Source organism: Zalophus californianus, chromosome 13 (assembly GCF_009762305.2).
Source record: "Zalophus californianus isolate mZalCal1 chromosome 13, mZalCal1.pri.v2, whole genome shotgun sequence".
NCBI classification, from domain to species: Eukaryota; Metazoa; Chordata; class Mammalia; order Carnivora; family Otariidae; genus Zalophus; species Zalophus californianus.
Window position 1 is genome coordinate 85,004,232 of NC_045607.1, and position 17,306 is coordinate 85,021,537.

Sequence of the window (17,306 nt, forward strand, 5' to 3'; positions counted from 1 at the left end):
GGGAGAGAGAGAGAGAGAGAGAGAGAACAAACCCAAAACACTGCTTTCAGAAACCTAGGGCAGGAATAAGCGACAGGCTCTCCCTGATGGGACGGGCAGCTTACAGCTCAAAGCTCATTTATTGGGTTCTTCTGCTTTGTACCCTTTTCGAAGCTCCTTGAGCTAACAGTGAAGCTCCTTGCCTGTTTGGAGGGAGAGCCTACAAGAGAGAATGAGAAGGATTTTTGGAAGAGGTTTTCTAGGTATGTTTGTCTTTTCCCGGTCACATGTGAGCTTCTGTGGCTCCCGCTCAGCGTATAACAGGGCTTTACACGATTCCATAGCCGGCAAAATTAGCCTAATTATTGATCGTTCCCTCTCCCCACAGTGGAACCGGGAATCCCACTGCTTGGGCGCCATCTTGCCTCTTCAGTTCTGAGCAGACAGGGCTTACCATAGTGGGTTAGGTTAGTGTGGCTGAACCTTGGCTGTACATCATCAGAATCCCTGATAAGTTGTTCTTGTTGTTTTTAAATAGATTTACCCAGGTTTCACCCCAAACCTAGGGGATCAGCGTCTCCTGAACTGGCAGCTGGGCTAGGTATCGGGGTGCTTGCCCTCCGGGAACTTACACACAGCCCGGGGGAGGAGGCAGAGGGGTACACATCCAATTACCACATGACATTGTTCATGCTCTAGGGGGCCCAGACTTCTGGTTGTGTGCAAGCCACTGCCTTTCACAGAACATTCCCCTCGTACTTGGTGCTGTGTATATGATTCTGTGTTTTATCATCACCTTGCAAAGTATGCTTTTAGTTACTGTTGTGAGGACAAGGAGACCTCAGAGAAGTTTTTAGTACACATGCCGAGTCTCAAGCCAGCTGGTGACGGCACCGAGAAGCAGATGCTGGGCTGCCTCACCTCAAAGCCTGTGCGTGTCTCAGAGTTCCCTTCTGCCCCAGGGACCCCTCATAGTGCCAAGGCTCTGTCCCTCACCCGGTTTAGCACACCTGCTTTGAATCCATGTGCGCCTGGATCCTGTCAGCACTCTACTCAGTATCGTGAGAGTCTTAATTTGTCTAAAACCTATTTTCTCCATTTTTTTCTTTTCCTGAGAATCTGCGTTTGAAAAACCACGCTCTTAGTTTGCTAAGAATAATATGTGTAACGTTTAAACAGATTTCGCCGATACAGAATAACAGGGAGGGGAAGACAAAAATAATTCCGGATTTCTACTGGATTTCTGAATGGTTACTTCTGGGTCGTAATATCTTTGCTGTTAAAAGCCTATTCTGCCACTCACGTGGGTTATACTAATATAAGAATCTGTGTAAAGTTTCATGTTTTGAAGCATCATGTAGATTGAAATATTCGTTTTTTTCAGTAGTCCTCTGAAGCTAAAGAAAAAAGGAATGTATCTTTATAAATAGAAGAGAGATAAAAGACGTAAGTGTTTTCTACAAGTTCAGAGGCTAATTCATAGATCGTTAACTGACAGCTCTGACCACATAACCTGGGGTCTTTGGATTCATGACCCACTGCCCACCATCGTTGGTGGCTGTTCGGAAGCTACATACTATGACAGAATGCACATCTTGCATGATGCTCAGAGACAAGCTGAATCATGGGTTTTAAGACTGACATGTACTCATTTTCCTTTTTTTTTATTATGAAGTTTTTCATTAAGATTGTTTTCAACCCTTCTTTGTGCTTCTAGATAACAGTGTGCGCTCTTAGAGCTTTTATTGCCCTGCTGGGTCGTGGAAGTTTACAAGGAATGAAAATAAGGGAATGAGAGAACAGTAGTCGCATGTGGGCTAGTTAAGCAATACCTGAAGCCTGATTAAATGCATTTGGAATGGATGCCTTGTGTCTTCAGTCTCTATATAAGACTTCCCTTGGAGCAAAAGGAAGCTAGTCATTTTTACATCTTGTTGCTTCGTGCTCCCCTCGGGCTCTCAGTGATGGGGCACTGCGCTCAGTGACGATGGCCACATGCAAAAATAAGGCACGGGTCCTGCTCTGGAAGAAGCTGAAAAATCCAGTAGGAGCAAACAATAAATGCAGAAATAATTACTTAATTTCAAATGGATCTAGTAGGTACCTAGATACCTGCATAGAAGCATCTGTCGAGCCCCGTATCAGGCACCCTGCTCTGCGGGAAGCCTGCTTCTCCCTCTCCCACTCCCCCTGCTTGTGTTCCCTCTCTCGCTGTGTCAAATAAATAAATAAAAAATCTTTAAAAAAATTAAAAAAAAAAACCAGTATCCCCTTTAAAAATAACTTAGTAACAACCACAGAAATCTTTCTTACCAAACCACCAGTGAGAACCCGGTCTCTAAGTAGGAGTAGAGACATGTCCATCCAGACAGTCTTCAGTCTAAACTTTTTTATTCCTTAACTTCTAAATTATAAAATGACAACAGAACCTAACCTGAGTGTCTACGAAATTGGCATCTGTAAGATGGTGGGGAATCAGAAAGTTCCCACTAAGGGTATACAGCGTCTAGGACTGTTAATGTCCAGGGCAGACACTCTAAGCCCGCAAATTCCTGCAGATAAGAGCCAGATTTCCTCCTGGAGGAAAAGACAGCTACCATCATGAAAAAGTTAGCTTAAACATTTATTTTTTTTTTTTTTTAGTTATGTTTTCCTAAGCCCTTATCAAGTAGGGCACCTAGATAAGAATGGTTAAGTATTTAGCTGTAAGCCAGCAGTTGAGAATAGGAACTATTTAAATCTGTAAGAACTTGAGTCCAACAAAAATGCTGGCTGACAGCCTGACTGAGGTGAAATAAACCTTGTTTCCAAGTTTCCCAGAAAAATTGTTTTTTATGGGCTTCAGCTCAGGCCTCCGAGTGCGTGTGTTGTGTGGGTATGTGTGGTGTGTGTGTGTGTTTTCTCTTTTAATCCGCAGGAAACTTGTAGGTTGGGTCTTCTGATAGTTGTCCATTGTTAAACGTTCTTTTTTTTTTTAAGATTTTATTTATTTATTAGAGAGAGAGAGAGGGAGAGAGGGAACACAAGCAGGGGGAGTGGGAGAGGGAGAAGCAGGCTTCCTGCGGAGCAGGGTGCCCGATGCAGGGCTTGATCCCGGGACCCTGGGACCCTGGGATCATGACCCGAGCTGAAGGCAGACGCCTAACGACTGAGCCATCCAGGCGCCCCTTGTTCTGTCTTTCTTTATACCCGATTCTGCAAAGAATGTCTAGAAAAGGCCAGAACTTGAGGTTGTTGAATCACTTTTTCTAAGTGTTTTGGACAGCCCTCTGCATTTCCCTGGCTTGTTAACTGAAATAGCCACCTTAGAAATGTCCTGAAATAGTTACTCAAAGATGTGTTCAGAATAAAACGAAAGGAAAGTTTCGGGCATCCTCTGCCAGACATGGACCATGCTTTAAAATGATCAGTCTCAGAGCGCCTGGGTGGCTCAGTCGTTAAGCGTCTGCCTTTAGCTCAGTTCATGATCCCAGGGTCCTGGAATCGAGCCCCACGTCATGCTCCCTGCTCGGCAGGAAGCCTGCTTCTCCCTCCCCCACTCCCCCTGCTTGTGTTCCCGCTCTGGCTGTGTCTCTCTCTGTCAAATAAATAAATAAAAATCTTTAAAAAAATAATAAAAAAATAAAGATAAAATGATCAGTCTCCCAGGGCACCTGGCTGGCTCGGTTGGTGGAGCATGAGATGCTTGTTCTGGGGGTCATGAGTTCAAGCCTCACATTGGGCATGGAGATTACTTAAAAGTAAAATCTTTAAAAAATGGTCTTCTGAGTGTCATCTTGAGGGTGACCCTGTGGATGTGAGGACTCTGAGAATTTTGCCCTTTCCCTGGAGTGCTCCTGTTTCCCTAAAGCACAGACCCCTGGAATTGTCGGGAGCACTCACACTGGAAGTGGAAACCCACATCTTCAGCCTCTGGTTTCTCACTCTCAACCTGGTACCTTCTTTCCCCTCCTGATTCTAGCTGTGCTTTGTCGAGGACCTCCTTTCCCTATTGGTCCCTGTTAATAAGCTTGACAGGTAGAGGCCTGGACGTTCCAGGACGTCTGGACATTAGTCTCATCTCCCAAAGGGGCTGTTTGATGATGCAGAGCATCCTTTTGCCAGTGGTGAGCAACCCTGCCATTTTGAAGCTCCCCGTCTTCTCTCCTGACTGTCCCAGTTATAAAGCTGGCTCCTGGAACCTTCCTTCAATTGTTGCTGTCAGCCCAGCTTGTGTCTTGGTTTTGTCGTAGGTATGAGTTTCAGGGAGCCCAAGGGTGGGCGTGTGGGATCTGCGTACTTGCTGAAGCTTTATAAAGATCTCATGTCCTAGGCTGGTAGGTTTTGTTTTTTTCCCTCTTTTCTGTTTTCAGCAGTAGTGGTAATCAACCCTCAGGAATTTAGAGCTAAATAGGGTTAGGGCCACATGTTAACAGTATTTATTTATTCCCTTAATAAGGATTTATTAAGTCCCTGATGTATGCACAGTCTTCTGCTAAATGAAAATTATCCAAAAAAATTGTTTTTAGAAAACACAGGATATGACTAAAAGAGAACTTCAGAATATTTATCTGTAGAGTAGTAAGTATAAACTTTTATGAGCACAGTGCTTTTATGGTATACAAAACACTTCTAAAACAAAATCACTTGTTTCATTTCCTCGGTAATCCTCAACGAGGTATTTTCTGCATTTTACTGACTTGAATTGAAGCTGAGCCAGGCTTCTCTCCTGGCTCTTGAAGCCAGGAAAAACCAGCGGACGGAGGCTGAGCCCCAGACCCCAGCCTGCTCATCAAGACCTGCTCCTAGCTGGGGAGTCCTGGCTGCCCTGCCTTCTTCGTGTGCTCTCTTTCCCTGCAGTTGGTCACCCGGAGAACCTCTGTCTTGCTGTGGGGACTTTGGTTTGTGTCTTCCCTCTTCCTGCTTTTGGTCTTCTCAGCTACAAATTCTGAACAACTCCCGGGATGGTCCTCATAGTGGGTGAGCGTCCTGTATTTATTCCCGGGTGCACACACCATTACACACTGATGTATCTGAAATGGGATGCGTTCTGTGCCCACCATTGAGGTCCACTTCTTTCCCAGAGTTTCCGTCTACTGGTCACCGGGGGCACAAAAAGTGAGACCAAGTTTTTCCGTCCCTGCTGGAGGATGTTTGGGCCACACTGGTGGTGTGAATTCACAATGCAAATCCGGGGAGTACCGGCTCTGGTTCAAATCCTAGGGGGCAGATTTCCCCCTCCGCGCCCAGTTCCAACCTCTCCCTGACATCCCTTCCTGCATGGCGGGCTTACTTCTCTGTGGCTCTTTGGTGCCCTAGCTTCATGGGGGACTCTCCTGCTCAACTCCCCATCCTGGGTGCTTTTGCTTTCTCAGTGGTACGTAAAGTAATGTCACACTTGATGAAACGTGGTATGTGGTGAGAGGCACTCTGGATGGCTGTTGGTGTCGTGTTACGTAGCGTTGTTTGCTTTCAGGAGAATAAGTGGGTGCTCCCTGCTCCGCATCGCCCAGCCTGAGGCTTGCTGATTTGCTAAGACAAAGCCAGACTGTGTCACCAGTCCCTGTCCTTTCCCCCCAGCCTTCCTGGCAGCTGCCTAATTTCGTTTCTTGCTGGTTGCACGCCAGGGACAGAAATACAATGTTAATAAATATGTCTACATGTAATAGAGAAACAGGCTGTAAAAACAGTCATTTGCCGTCTACTTGGATGCACTGCTAGGAAAAGAGATGGCATTTTCTGACTCAGTAACTTAACAGCTTTCCTGCCTCCTGTCGGGCACATGACAGACAAATGATGAATATCCAAACATGTGTCCCGGGAGAAAACGCATTGGTCTCTAGAGCAAATATGAATACCAAATGCCCGACTGTCCCTGCTGCTGGTGATGGTGCCGGACATCTACTCTGTTCTCAGTGACAGGGGTTCACAGCTGCAGCCCGGGGTGCAAACCTATGGAGCTAAAACACCTCATCAGCATCTAGAGAGAGAGGTGGATAACCAAGTGGAGAGAGGAGGCCGGCTGCGCCTGTCTGTATTTGGGGGAGGGGAAGTGTTATAGACAGCAGACTCCTTGCTTAGCGAGTGCCCTCCAAATGTCAGGCACTGTGCTAGGCGCTTGGTGTATATTCATCTGTTCATCTATTAGGAATATGAGTGCTCTTTTTAAGAACAAAGGGAATAATAAGAATAGGTGATCATCAAATGCCTTGACAGGTTCCAGGGGGAAGGTGAGAAACAGGAAGTGGGAGAGGCTGCAGAAAGCTTGTTCGAAATCTGCTGCTCGAAGGTTTTCTAACAAAAAGGCCAGGTCAGGGTGTGCCTGGTTGGTGGGAGCAGATGGCTTGGTGTAAGCAGCTCTAGGAGTGATAACGGACCTTGTGTTGTTGCTTTGGTTCAGTGATGACCATGTTTTGAATTTCACCCACTCACAAAGATTTTCTTAGCCCTTTGCCCTTGAGACAAAGGGCACGAAATCACAAGTTGAGTTGCAGACAGGTTAAATACGCCGTGCCGTTTATGCCCAACAAACAGAATGATCTGTGAAAGTTATGTGGCCCACACAAAAATGAAATGCTATATAGCCTCCTGAGTGTCCCAGGATCCTTGGGGCTTCCCCTGAGCAGCCTAACCAGGCTTCCACTCCATGGAGTTCTACCCCAGGATTCAAGACTTACTTCTCTTGGACGTTCGTCAGCTACACCCTTGGGCCCACATGTCTTGCACCATCAGTCTCCAGCCCAGACCTCCCATCTGCCGCCATCCCTGCTGTACGCTTCCACGATGGAGAATTCCCAAGGAGTGTCCTTGTTTCTCCACAAGGCAGGCCTTTTTCTTTAGTTCCGCCAGAGCATCAATTCCTAAAACAAACCCAGTCCTGTGGCTTCTGAGCTCATGTGACATTCAGTGGCTCCTAATACTTTCAAAACAAAATCCAAACTCCTTGGCTTGATATACAAAGCCCTTAGTCATCCAGCTCTTGGGTATTTTAATTTCCCACAGCTCCCTCATACACACCCCATCCTGGGGGCTCTTGCCTTTCTGTCTGTTGCATGTCTTCTTTGAAGACTACACTTCCTCCCCTTCAGGGCCAACTCACTCATTGTCAACACTCGGTTCATGCCCTCCGATAACCCATTCCCACATCTCTGGATTATCTACCTCCCCTCTGTGTTCTGTAGCTCTCAGCTGACGCCTTTTGGATAACTATTTAACATGCGGTTAAATTGAAACAGGTCATAATAACTTTCCTTCCGCTACTCCTCTGTCTGTGAAGACAGAGGCTGTACCCTTAATCCCCATCCTCCTAGGATGAACAGTGTCTCTGGTCCCTAACAGTCTCTGAAAGACTTGAGTAAAAAGGAGGTCACGTTTGGCGCCCCATTTAACGATGACTCGGAGTTCGTCAAGCCAATGAAGGTAGCAGTGAACTTCTATTTAAGTCAGATTTCATAGTTTCCTTTAACATCAGATCTTGGCAGCCAGCTATTGAGGATTTTCATGACCCAAAATATTCCTCAAATCCCATACTTGCAGATTTTGATCTCTGGGATGACACATCCACCACATGTCATTCTTTGTCAGGATGATTGCGCTTTTACCTTGGGGTTCTAAGAGAAGAGGTTAACAGAATCGGTGGTTTAGTGATGATGCTGTTCATCTTAAAAGTTGAATGGGAAGTATTTTAAAAACTGGTTAGAGAAGATCATTATTGGGAACATAGAGAAGATAATTGCTTAGTACATGTATCGTAACGGGTAGAGAGGGAGGTTTCATGCAAAATAAAACAGCCTGTAATTTGGTTTTTGGTTTTGTTTTGTTTTGTTTTGTTTTTTTTTTTTTACAGCTTCTATACCATTTTCTGCCCACTCCTGATTTTGTACCCGCTTCTAGAACCCCGTAAGAAAATTAGGGAATGAAACATTTTATGAACTGTGAATAAGTGACCTAGTTCTTTCTCGTGCCCTTGACATTACTACTGATGGTACCACTCTTACAAGACTCCAAATCAATAGAAGTTGATTGATCCAGTGGCTCAGGGACAGCATCGGAGGCTCAGGTGGTCCCTCCCCGGCGCTGTCCACCGTCTGCGGATGCATCCTCCGCATGGTGGCAGAATGGCTGCAGAGGCATGCAGCAACCCAGTCAGATCGGGCATTGTGTGTCTGTTTCAGGAATGGAGGAATCTTTCCCCAGAAGTGCCCTGGAGAAAGTCTCTTTGCATCTCACTGACCAGAATGGAGTCACATGTCCTTTCTGAAACCCATCACTGGCAAGGAGAACAAGGTTACTATGGTAACGAACCTGTGTACAACAGAGGTGGAAAGTTGGCCATCAGGACTCCAAGGCTTTCCTCCTTCCTATTCTGTAACCCTCCTCACCATACCCACCCCCCACCATTTTGGCCTCCCCTTGGTGGCTTTACAAAGTTGTGCCTGCCTACTTCCACCAAACCTTCTCTCTGTCCCTCCAGATTCTGGGCACCCCCAAGCCCTCACCTAAGTTTCCTCTGCTCCATGGAACTTTCTTTGCCCTCCCTCTTTTCTGCTTATTTGGCACCTCTGTGAAGGTCACATCTCCCAGCTGGATTCTGAGGTCTTTGGGGCATGTCTTTGCTTCTCTCTCTTCCCTCGTGTACTTTTCAGAGAACCACAAACCCTGACTTTATTTGTGCAAACCCTTTCCCCAAAATGTTACTAAGACTAATATAACCCACAAATGGAAATTTTCTTAACATTCTATTCATAATAAGCCCCTTTGAGACTAGAGCCAGTCCTTAAAATAGAATATTCATCCCTTTCTATTATTAGGAAAGTAAGAATTCCATATTAGTAGAACAAGAAAAAGTACAAGTGACATTCACAGTATATTAATATTCTTTCTTCATCCACTCACTTTTTTTTTGTCCTTTTTGTAAGGAATCACAAGCTCACTTCTGCAATGGTACGTACAGGTTTTAGATTTTCTTAATCTATTTTACTGATATTCTCAGACAGGGGTTCCTAGTCTTCACTACACATCATAATTATCGAAGGAGCTTTTTAAAAATATGCATATATGGGGGCACCTGGGTGGCTCAGTCCATTGGGCGGCTGACTCTTGATTTTGGCTCAAGTCATGATCTCAGGGTCATGAGATCAATCCCCACGCAGGGCTCTGTGCTGAGCATGGAGCCTGCTTAAGATTCTCTCTCGCCCTCTCCCTCCAACTTGATCACAAGCATTCCTGCTCTCTCTCTCTCTCTCTCTCTCTCTTTCCCTCTTTCCCTCTCTCTCTCTCTATATATATATATGTCTCAAAATATATATATATTTAAATATATATATATTTAAAATATGTATATCTAGGTATCTTATTCAAAACTTCAGGTTCAAGTGGTCGGGGTAGGGTCCAGTCTGTTTTCATAAAATGGGATCTCAAAGTTCCCCGGGAGAGTCTGTGGGCAGCTGGGTTGAGAACGCTACTCTTACGTATCCAGATGCAAAACCCTTCTTGGTGAGAATTATCAGAATAATTTCAAACTTTTCAGGGTTCTTGTCCATACTGGGGCCGTATTTTATTGTTTCTCATCACCAGCACATCTGATCACACAAGCTGGGTGCTTACTTCCTGTGTGCTTCGTGTCTAATTACCGCCCTTCCCTTCCTCCTTTTCCCCACCTGGACTATAAGCATCTCCACATTTCCCATCTGCCCTGTAGCAGGCGTTCAGGGCGGCATGAAGGGTGTCATGGAGGCTCAGTCATTTTCCATCAGCAGAGTAGTTTTGCCCAGGGGCTGAATGTTACTCTTCCGCTTCATCCTTGCCACGCCTTCTGTTGTGCAAGCACCGAATTGCCCATCCACCTTCCCTTAGGCCCCCAAAGCCATCCCCTTTCCCAGAGCCTTTACCCGGCCACTTCACACTTCCCCAGGCCTTCCCTAGCCCCCTGTTCAAACCTTTGCAACCTTCAGGAATGTTTAGTGCTTTATTCCATCCATTTGTCTGCCTTCCCTCCCGCCTCCCCTCCCCCCATTTCTGCTGTATTCCACTCCTCCAGCAATTCCTTAACGTCTCTTTCATCAGGAAGAAAACTTGTCCTGGCTCATAGGAATACTTGTCCCCCTCCCCAACCCATTCTTTCTCAAGCCTGCTATTCGTGGGTCTTCTGCTTTCTTCAGACACTAGCAGATATTCTCGTGACCTCTACACAATAATGACGTGAAAGTTTTAGTTTGAGAATTTGCTGGGTGTTTGTTCATTTGTCTCCTTTTTTCACCTCTGGTGATACGGCCTTTGGAGAATGGAGGGTTTAACCCATTTTGTAAGGTCCAACATTCACTTGATTGTGCCTAATGATGACTGGTAGCAGATGTCATAAGTAGGGTTGCCTGCAGCAGTGGTTCTTAAGTTTCGGAGTGCATCAGAATCACTAGGAGTCCTTATTCAAACACAGGTTGCTGGGCCCTATTCCCAGGATTGCGGATTCAGTAATTCTGGGGAAGCTTGAGAATTTGCATTTCTAGTAAGTTTCTGAGTAAGGGTGCTATTGCTTGTTTGAGGACCATACTTTGAGAATCACTGTCCTGTGGGACCAAGAAACAACCCGAGAATGAGTGGGCAGATCTTCCTCGACTTGAAATGGGGTTACATTCTGATAAACCCCTCACAAGTTGAAAATGGCATAATTCAGAAATGCATTTAATACACCAAACATCATAGCTTAGCCTAGTCCACCTTCAGTGTACTCAGAACACATACATTGGCCTGTAGTTGGGCAAAGTCATCTAACACAAAGCCATTTTATAATGAAGTATCGAATACCTCATGTAATTTATTGAATACTGTGCAGAAAGTAAAAAGCACAAGGGTTGTAGGGTCCAGATTGCTGTCCGTGTATCAGTTCACGCCCGCGATCGTGTGGCTGACTGGGTAGGTGGTTTGCTGCCGCTGCCCAGCATCACAAGACAGTACATACCACGTGAGAAAAGATCAAAATTCAGAATTAGAAGTGTGGTGTCTATGGAATGCATATCCCTTTCATGCCATCCTAAAATCCTAAGTCAAACCATCGTAAGTCTAAGACTGTTTTCATGTGGGGTTCGGTGATATCATCAAAGACCCAAGTGCTTACTGTCTTTCCGCTCTGCTTTCCACCAGCTGCTGGTGGTCCTCAGACTTGCTCTGCATGGGGGCAAAATGGCTGCAGAAGCGCCCAGCATCACATCCAGATACACACTAATCTGTATCTTCCCTTAGGTATGTAGCAGCGGTAACTGTTGGGGAAACTAAAACAGAAGATCCAGGGGTTCTTACCAAATATCGTGGTGAAGGTATGAGCACAGTAGTCATTGAGGGCAAGTTAATTTGGCTCGGTGCTCTCCATCATTGTGGCAGATGAAGATACTGCTCATTCAAGAAGCATACTGTTGTGGTTCTTCCTCTACCTATACTGTAGTTATTTGAGGATTTCCATCAATTTCTTAAACGTCTTAGTACTTTCAGGGTCAATCAGAGAATTTTCCTGTTCCGGTGATGCTCTTGGCAGAACAGTATCATGAGGAAAGATGCCTGTCTTGTATCGTTGTCTGGAACCCTGGCCTGTCCTAAATGACAGCATGAATCTGCAGATGAAGCCACCCTCTGTGTACAAGGCTGGTTGCAAACAGGACTCGACCCCATGGGAACAGGGCCTCACTCCCCAGGCTCCTGCTGCATGTCTTACGCGTGGTGCCAGGACAGCCTCCACGGTTGAGATCTTTCTTGTACCATAGAAGCCCCTTCTGTCTTCTCCCCTGCACCTTTCCTGAAGGTTTGCTCTCTCGGCCACCATCTGGCACTTCACGGAGGAAGCTGACCCTCTGCTGTGTCAGGGATGTGCTGGTTTTGTTCAGCAGAAGCATAGAAACAGAGTCTCACATGAGTATTTCGTTACCGTTGGTGCTCAGATGACATTGTTAGGAGCAGCTCAGTGAAGTGTCTCCGCTGTGTCTTGTCAGCTAGAGGCCGAATATTTGGCAAGGAGTGTGTTGGTCCTTGATTCCCAGGTTCTGGGCAAACTTGTAGTTGTCCATCCTTTCAAACTTGGTTGACTTCGGTGTCTTTCATCAAGGTATCGGATTTGACGCCAGCCATTTAGGAAGCACTTGGTTTCTTACTCTCTTCTGTGGGTTCCTCTGGTCCCCAGATCAACATGAGTCTTGCAATTTCCTCCTCTCATTTCTCCCCGGACTGAGAATCCTCTTTCTGCCATTCAATTTATGCCACTGCCAAGAACCGATATAAAAAAGGGGCATAACGATGCCCATAATTTAGAGACAGTTGACCCCTTTTAACCCAGGGCTGAGCAGTTGGATTTGACTACATTTGTTTTTGTGTATTTTAATACGTTCACCTAAACAATGTTCACGCTTTAGAAGTTTCATAAAAATGCATGGTATGAAAAAAAAAAACATCTCGATAGAGGTTCTGTGTTCCTTAGGGAGCCCCATAAAATAGCAGTCTTAGGATGCACTTTTCCCCTGATGCTAAACACTTTGCTTCAGCAGGCTCTATCAGGTCTCTCCCCACTGTCATTTTACTTTAGGATTACATTCCACTCCATTTTATTTAAATATACACCTCCCTTTTAATTTCTCTTTCTTATCTTTGGCAGTAATCAGTTTCTCAAGAACCCACCTTCTTTCCATTCGGATATTTGATCTTGGATGATTTTACTGGGAAGAGGAGAGTGGTGTTGAGTGGCAGATCTGGTTTTGAACAAGTGTTTGCCTTTTCTAAATCCCAGCAGTGCATGAGCTTGCTTTTGTCAGTTTCGTACCCCAAATTCTGGGCTCATGGGCACGCTCAGCCACCAGCACTGAGCAATGGTTTGCCTTTCCGTGAATGGCCAGCTGGTGTAGAATTCGTCTTCTTTGAGGGGAGAGAAAAATTCAAGCTAGACAAGAACTTTTGTGGCAGGTAATTCTTATTTGAAATTTATTTGAATTTCTAAAGGCGAATCTGTTTCTATGTCCTGCAAAGTCAATAGGTACCTGTCATCTTTCTTTTTTCTGTTTCATCTGGTAAGCTTCTATAGATGGAAGAAAGTCAGCGCTTCCTTTTGGTATTTTGAGAGTTTTATTTTTGTGCCTCCAATTGGCAGCCTTTCGGCTCCACAAGCCAGTGTCGACATGATGGCGCTGGTAAGTATTTCTGGTGTTCTAGAAGATTTTTTTGGATGCAGTTTATGCCTGAATAAATTTATCTTTCTTTCTCCTACTTTATAGCCCCCTATTTAATATATTAGGAACCATTTTATAAACAAAACAAAAAAAGGAGGAGAGCCTATTTGGAAACATAAAAAGAGTGAAGGGAAGGTCATTTTTAAGCGTCTGGTTAGATCACAATTCGGCAAGATCTTAATACTTTGAAACCAAAGTATTAAACCGTGGATCTATTGAGGGTGGCCGTGACAGTCTGGCCTCTCTGTCTTCCTTTGAAATCTCATGCAGGTGTGTGTGTGTGTGTGTGTGTGTGTGTGTACAGATCTACACTTTCTGGTGATAAGGTCCGGAACTTTCGTAAGCTTTTCAAAGCTACTGCTTTAAGATATCTTTTTGATGATAAACTTTTACCGTATTTGTTTTAAGATCTGCTCTTTTGCTGTTTAAAAACAACTTTTATTTAGTTAACTCTTTAAATGCTTCCTTTGCAGAATAAGATTTTTTTTTTTTTTTTTTTTTGCAATACGGTTTTTGTTTCTGTTTTTTGGTTTAATTTACTCTCCACTTAAAATTTTGATCTCCGTTTTAGGGAGCTTCTCCCATGAGTATTTTATTTAAAAGCAAGGGATTTTAAGATAAATGGACTAAACTTAGCTTTGATTAGTTTTGCATATGGGAAAATGTATACTGAATGTGTAGTATGTGATGTTTCACTACATAGAGTATGCAGCGTTCTTTACCACAACTGTAATGGTGCTTCTCCATGTGGTGTCTGTGGTAAAACCAGTCTCTTTTAACCTTGGTAATAAAGTAGAGAGGATCCTGGCCTGGTGGGTCTGGAGACGAGGCTATATTGTCTTCCTGGAAAGCAGTTAAAGGAAGCACAGATTTTTAAATCTACGTGGTCCCTGTGGTTTCAATCAAGGTGATAAGTATCTGTGATTTTTGTGTAGGCGCTGGTGTTTCGAGAACAAACATCAGTTACCATTAACCTGGGTAGAAGGGAATTGAATTCTGCTCTGACATTTTTAGGAGTTTAAGAATTAGGCTTCAAGTTAATAATCAGTGAAATAAAAGAGGTCACATTTTTAGGAAATGGAATCTCTCGTGTTTAAAAACTAATGTACCCCGGTTTTTGCGACAAAAACAAGGTAAAGAGTTAAGGCACTGTTTTTTTTCTTTCTTTCTTTCTTTCTTTCTTTCTTTCCTTCCCTTCCCTTCCCTTCCCTTCCCTTCCCTTCCCTTCCCTTCCCTTCCCTTCCCTTCCCTTCCCTTCCCTTCCCCTTCCCTTCCCTTCCTTCCTTCCCTTCCCTTCCCTTCCCTTCCCTTCCCTTCCCTTCCCTTCCCTTCCCTTCCCTTCCCTTCCCTTCCCTTCCCTTCCCTTCCCTTCCCTTCCCTTCCCTTCCCTTCCCTTCCCTTCCCTTCCCTCCCTTCCCTTCCCTTCCCTTCCCTTCCCTTCCCTTCCCTTCCCTTCCCTTCCCTTCCCTTCCCTTCCCTTCCCTTCCCTTCCCTTCCCTTCCCTTCCCTTCCCTTCCCTTCCCTTCCCTTCCCTTCCCTTCCCTTCCCTTCCCTTCCCTTCCCTTCCCTTCCCTTCCCTTCCCTTCCTTCCCTTCCCTTCCCTTCCCTTCCCTTCCCCCCCCTTCCCTTCCCTTCCCTTCCCTTCCCTTCCCTTCCCTTCCCTTCCCTTCCCTTCCCTTCCCTTCCCTTCCCTTCCCTTCCCTTCCCTTCGCTTCCCTTCCCTTCCCTTCCCTTCCCTTCCTCCCCTTCCCTTCCCTTCCCTTCCCTTCCCTTCCTCCCTTCCCTTCCCTTCCCTTCCCTTCCCTTCCCTTCCCTTCCCTTCCCTTCCCTTCCCTTCCCTTCCCTTCCCTTCCCTTCCCTTCCCTTCCCTTCCCTTCCCTTCCCTTCCCTTCCCTTCCCTTCCCTTCCCTTCCCTTCCCTTCCCTTCCCTTCCCTTCCCTTCCCTTCCCTTCCCTTCCCTTCCCTTCCCTTCCCTTCCCTTCCCTTCCCTTCCCTTCCCTTCCCTTCCCTTCCCTTCCCTTCCCTTCCCTTCCCTTCCCTTCCCTTCCCTTCCCTTCCCTTCCCTTCCCTTCCTCCCTTCCCTTCCCTTCCCTTCCCTTCCCTTCCCTTCCCTTCCCTTCCCTTCCTTCCCTTCCCTTCCCTTCCCTTCCCTTCCCTTCCCTTCCCTTCCCTTCCCTTCCCTTCCCTTCCCTTCCCTTCCCTTCCCTTCCCTTCCCTTCCCTTCCCTTCCCTTCCCTTCCCTTCCCTTCCCTTCCCTTCCCTTCCCTTCCCTTCCCTTCCCTTCCCTTCCCTTCCCCTTCCTCCTTCCTCCTTCCCTTCCTTCCCTTCCCTTCCCTCCTTCCCTTCCCTTCCCTTCCCTCCTTCCCTTCCCTTCCCTTCCTCCCTTCCCTTCTTCCCTTCCCTTCCCTTCCCTTCCCTTCCCTTCCCTTCCCTTCCCTTCCCTTCCTCTTTTCTTCTTTCAGTATTTCATGATTTGACCACAAATTACGTTTTTGGCCTTAATGATCTGACTTGGCCACAAAATTACATAGGTATTTCAGTAGCCATTTGTTGAATGCTTAGCCGGTGCTGAGCCCCAGGCAGGCTACCCTGGAATGACAAGAGGACCGAAGCTTGGTGGTAGACCCCAGGGGCTAACAGTTCAGGGCTTGGCAGTCAACTAATAATGTCCTTGCTTGACACTTTGTTTTACTTTTATGTTTTTCTGCATTTGCTTAGGATACCTGTTTCAACAGTCATACACTAACCTTTGGAAAATATGAATGTCACCAGGCACCACAGGAAATGTTTTTTATATTTAGAAGTAAATTGTAGTAATTCAGGTTATATTTCTCCATCAGAGAATACACTGTTCTGGATAGCTGAGCTTTCCAAATGGCTCAGGATTTGTCCCCGTGATGATGTCTTCTGTGTCCTTCTCTCGCTTGAACCATTTTGGTTTGAAAACTTTCTGAAATTGATTACATACATATTTACACACTTTCGTAAGAAATCTATTGAACATAATCTAAGCTTCTCTTAGTTAGGTCCGTCATTGTCAATCATAGTTATTATGTTACAGTAATAACGTCCCTGGGAACCACAGTTTATAGGGTTGTTCTCTGCCTTCTCAAGCATTATTTTATTTTAATTTATTCTTGAGAGAAATAGAGCATGGGAGCGGGAAGTGGGGAGGGGCAGAGGGAGAGGGAGAAAGAGAATCTTAAGCAGGCTCCATGCCCAGCACAGAGCTGAGTGCAGGGCCCCACCTCATGACCTGAGCCAAAGTCAAGGGTCGAATGCTCAGCTGACTGGTCCACCCAGGCACCTCAAGCATCATTTTAACATCTCTTCTCTTGCTATAGGAATCTGCCTTTGAGTTACCTAACTTTCTGAAGCAGTCCCCCAAACTTGTAATCTGATCTGGGGCTGGGGGGGAAGGAGGGCCAAACAGCCAAATTCAATAGAATCGCATGTGAAAGAAGAGTAAAATGGCCATGGATTTAAGGTTTCAGCATAAGCAGAGTTCATGGATTTATTTGTGATCGTTTATCTGTGTATTTGTTTATGTTCTGTTCTCATGAGTGTTCCAAGCAGACACCTAAGTCCTGGGTAGCTATGTGATTATCACATAAGGATGTTTTATACTATTTTCTTGGCATCCTAAACACAGATGTTGTACTCTTATTGTGTTGATGAAATATGAGAATTACGGAAGCTGAAATTGAAGAGGACTGTCACTTTTATGCCTCTGTGTTTTTTTCTGTGCCTTTCCATGAAACTTAATCCACTATAACTATTGATCTTTGGTACTAGTCAGGTCTCAAAGTAGCGAAAACTGCAGAAAACAAGTGTAGTTTTTAGTGTTCACACTCTTTCCCCATTAAGTGTATATTTAATCCCCACTCTGTTTCTTATTTTGGGGTTTGTGTGTTTTAATCATTCCAGTTTGCTTTAAGGGAGTGGTCTTTTTTAAAAGAAAGCTCTTAAAAAACAGTTGTATGCAACCCTAGTATCAACTAAGAAGCACCAAAAGGAAACTATGGGGAGTGAAAGCTCTCACCATAATATCATGAAGTGTTCTACGCTATTTTTTCCTTGTTGACTCAGAACAAATACTAAGGAAGGAGATGAATGATCTTAGTTTTTCTTTCTGGCCCACACTTA

The 17,306-nt window shown here is 45.2% G+C and overlaps 1 protein-coding gene across 7 annotated transcripts in view; it reads left to right on the top strand.

Moving 5' to 3' along the window:
- The window catches only part of KANK1 (KN motif and ankyrin repeat domains 1), a 209,761-nt gene that overhangs the window by 100,866 nt on the left and 91,589 nt on the right, over positions 1 to 17,306 (top strand). The window contains exon 3 of one of the 7 annotated variants that reach the window (XM_027615024.2): positions 1,364 to 1,425. The exons of the other annotated variants lie outside the window; for them this stretch is intronic. The gene's annotated coding sequence lies outside the window, so the exon portion shown is untranslated. The remainder of the gene's footprint in view (positions 1 to 1,363; positions 1,426 to 17,306) is intronic. 7 annotated transcript variants of the gene reach the window in all.